The 4,096-nt window shown below is 41.7% G+C and overlaps 1 long non-coding RNA gene across 1 annotated transcript; it reads right to left on the bottom strand.

Annotated features, from left to right (window-relative positions):
* Nucleotides 1-933: 933 nt before the first annotated feature.
* LOC125381089 lies at nt 934-3,708 on the bottom strand. Its single transcript, XR_007221691.1, has 3 exons — nt 3,517-3,708; nt 2,756-2,855; nt 934-1,018 (listed from the first exon to the last, which is right to left on the bottom strand). It is a non-coding gene; the product is annotated as an uncharacterized LOC125381089 (long non-coding RNA).
* Between the last annotated feature and the right edge of the window lie 388 nt (nt 3,709-4,096).

The following is a 4,096-nucleotide window of genomic DNA, read 5'->3' as shown; positions in this document are numbered from 1 at the left end:
GGACTGTCTGGCACATTCCATGGATCTATTGGTTAGATCATGGATCTATGTAGGCCCGTGGTCAGATGTGTTCTTTACGTAAAACAGATTGCTCTCCACGTCAAGACATTTTGTCCACCGAATCTGTCGACTCTTGTACGCAGTCATTCTGTCGACGATACAAACAGCTCGCCATCTCTCATTTTAAGAAGGAAACGGGACTCGTCACTACACCAAACGCAACGCCAACGTTGAGAAACCACTGATGACGTAATTGACTCTGAAGTCGATTACGCTGAGGTACAATAATGCCAACGTAGGGCCTTGTTTCTGGAATTCTGGCAGCTCGTAGGCGGTTACGGACAGTGTGGGACTATAGGAAGTAATCCTGAAACTTGTGTTGCAGTATACATTGCAGTTAGTTTCTCGTTTCATATTGCTTTGGGCACCAGCTTAGTCTACCAACAGCCTCATTTCTCATATTATATTTAAGTCTTCACATGACGATTTTCAAATTTAGATCTTTAAATGAATGATTTGTGAAAACGACAGGTGTCAAAAACATGCTTTAAAAAGTCCGTGACAAATTCAATGACTTCCACGTGAAAACTCCTATTCAGTTTCCCAAAAATGAAACATGCAAATGTCAAAGATCAGCGACTCTATCTCTGTCTCTTAACTCTATCAAAGAAAATTAAACCGTTTTGGGACATTTTTCTTATTTATAATGAACATATCTCTTTTTTACGCAAAATGGAATATTTTCCATTCTCGTTTGAAAATATGTTACCATCTGTGCGTTTTTTTAGAATATATACAAAAACATGTTTGATGTAATCTAAATATGTCGAAAACGTCACAGTGCATAATGTGGTACCACTGTTACTGTAGTTGCATATAGCATACTTTTGACACCCAGTCTGATAAACAGTACATACCAAGAGAATGACGGGCGTAACATAAGACGACAGAAGGCTCAAGACAAGTGGAGGACGACGGCCCGTCATCCTTTCTATATCTTTGCTGAACTTATCAGAACCTGCAAAAAAGAAACAGTGTGCTGTATGTACATGTAACATGCAAATCATTTGTCTGTTGACTTTTAATTTCATCTGTTTAAAAAACCATTACCCACAAAGTTACATGCGAGCACAAAATACACTTTTCGCCGCTATCAGACAGCGTTATTATTATGGCATTGATGTTTAATGTACCGTACAGCAAAAGAAACGCAAGTTTAGATTATGATTGATAAAACAGGAACTTTGCAATGCGAAACTTTCAAAACAGAAATGAACCAGATTTCCAGTATTCATTTACACACGTGAAAAAATCACGTGCATTTTTTGGTCTGTTCGTTATAAGCTTCGAAGAAAGAAAACTGCCACCAGCTGAATCTGTGACTTCAGTCGACCTAAAAGTGCTTGAGTGAGTAGAGTTTTACGCCGTTTATAGCAATATTCCAGTAATATCGCGTGGGGTGACACCAGAAATGGGCTTCACACATTTTGCCCAAGTGGGGAATCGAACCCTGGTGTTCAGCGTGATGAGGGAACGCCTTAACAACTCGGCTACCCCACCGCTCCTATTCGACCAGAGAAGAATGCCCCAACTGAGCCAGATACAAAGAGGAATCGCCATCAGCATGTTGCAAGTCTGATCAACGCCTCCTGCTGTAGCCAGACACCTTCATGTTGCATGACGACCACCACAAGATACGTGTCTCGTCATCAACAGACAGGCAGTCTACAGGACCGATGTTGTTTTTTTCCAGGGAGACATGAGGGACAACCGCATCTGAAGATTGACACAACCTGGTGACACATCTCCGAAACCAACTGCAACCAGCATGGCCTGTATCATCCAACAGAATTTATCACCGTCTGAGAGCAGCAGGGATCCAGTGCCGCCGCCCTTAGGTTGCCCAATACTTACTCTTCGTCTCCGCCAGCAACGTCTGCAGAGGGCCCAACAGCATCAACTCTAGATTCCACCTGTCAAACGCTGATGGTCGAATACGCCTATGAAGAAGTTGCAACGAGCGTTATGCTGACTGCTGTGTTCTGCAAGCCAGCGGATGGTAAGGGGGGAGTCTCGGGGTGTGGGTTAGGATTTAGTTTTCACCACAGGACGCATCTACACGTTCTTTGACGTTATGTTACACTTCTATTCATGGTTCATCCTCAACTCCAAGTCTTCCAGGACAAGGCTCGTCCCAGCGCAGCCATTCCATGGAGTTTTCATGAGATGGAACGTCATCAATGTTATACCATCGCCTTCTCACTCCCGACATGGCACCAATTGAACATGTATGGGATGAGATTGGATCCCGACTGGTAACAAGAAGGCAGTCAAAGAAGCAACAGGAGGCTGAATTGGTGCAGGAGAGAACCAAGCTTCTTCAGACGTTCTTCAAGACACAATCAACTCAATTAGGGTACGCTGCACTGATTGTATAGCTGCTCCGGGAGGCCATCAATTATGTTATCAAAGCTACAAAACACTTGTCATTTTGGCACCCAAGGGGTATCTCCTTGAGCATGATAATTCATATGGTAATCAAACACATGCCCTCAAAGGTTGACCTGTCAGAAAATTGAATTAAAATGTATGTCTTAATATGTTTTCAAGTATTTCAAATGAAAATTGCTTTCTTTGCTGTTCAGTTTAAACACATAACAATTGTAAAGTATGTGTTGAGAAGCGAATGCCTGAGCTGGGTTTAACACTGAACATATCAATCTGGAAAGAAGGTTTCTTGTATGGAGTCACATACCGTAGATCCAGTAGATGACCACACATTCCAGGCAGCCAGTCACAAGGGCGTTCAAGGACGCGGAGTACCAGTCCAACAACTGGAAGTAGTACACTCCTCCCTGATCAGTACAAGTCACACATTAGTGCAATGTCTGAAACATTTTATTTCTTTGTTTCTTGTTGTTTAACGCCGTACTCAGCAATATTCCGGCTACATGACGGCGGTCTGTGAATAATCGAGTCTGGACCAGACAATCCAGTAATTGACATCATGAGCATCGATCCTTGCAATTGGGATACGATGACCTTCATCAACCAAGTCAGCGAGCCTGATCACCCGATCCTGTTGGTCGCCTCTTGCCTGCAAACATTTAAGGTAAGGACAACTAACATTTGTTTGGGGAAATCTGCAACAGAAGTTCATTTCAATATCATCTTCTTCATGTTGTAAGGACGAATATGCCAGGTTTGTAATAATTGGATATGTAACAGTAACTGAACATTGCCCGTTGTATCTGGCAGTGGATGGCAGCAATGGCAGCAAAAATATTCATTTTTAATCGGACTTTCCCAGCCATACATTGTTACCAATATATTTCTATTTCTCACAGATCATTCTACTGAAGTAGGACACGTGACGATCCGGATTAGAATAGGTCTTCAGCAACCCATGCTTGCCGTAAAAGGCGACCATATTGTTGAGTTCGGCGTTGAGCAACAAACAGACAAACAAACAAACTGAAGTAGGGGTTCTAATCTACTGTTAGTAGGGACACTTACCGCAGTCACAAAAGGAATAGTAGACAGAAAGGAGACGAGACAAACGCTCAGGGTGACTACAACCCGCTTTTGTTGATGAGTCGAAGGAAATGCTTCCAAAATACCCGAGATTACACTTTCTACGAAGCTAAACTGTAAGAAAAGATATTGGCTTTACTTGTATGATACTGCATGTAGACAACAAAAAGAGTATGTACAAATGTGATTGGAAATATATTTAGCACAGTTATAACTCTTGAAAAATGCATGTGTGAACTCGTCGAATGATATTCTTGCGATTCAATATTCCCATTGAATTATCGTATTTCCACTACATAGTTTGAAGAACACAGTCGAAAGGGAAGTGGAAGACACCTCGAAGCAATTTGACGTAGTCTAAATTTTTGCCTACAAATAAAGTTGTGAAACAGCTCACATCCATAACCCAAAATAACCTTTGTTTCAGTAGCATATACATTTGACAACCAACGTGCATTTAAAAATACCATTCACGTTTAATCAACAAACTGGCAATGCCTATTTTGATCCAGATACTAGGGGTGACTATTGGTTTGGAAATCACTATTGCGATAACTATTCA

This window comes from Haliotis rufescens, unplaced genomic scaffold, assembly GCF_023055435.1.
Source record: "Haliotis rufescens isolate VD_foot unplaced genomic scaffold, xgHalRufe1.0.p SCAF_17, whole genome shotgun sequence".
NCBI classification, from domain to species: Eukaryota; Metazoa; Mollusca; class Gastropoda; order Lepetellida; family Haliotidae; genus Haliotis; species Haliotis rufescens.
This window is presented reverse-complemented; position numbering and strand designations above follow the sequence as displayed.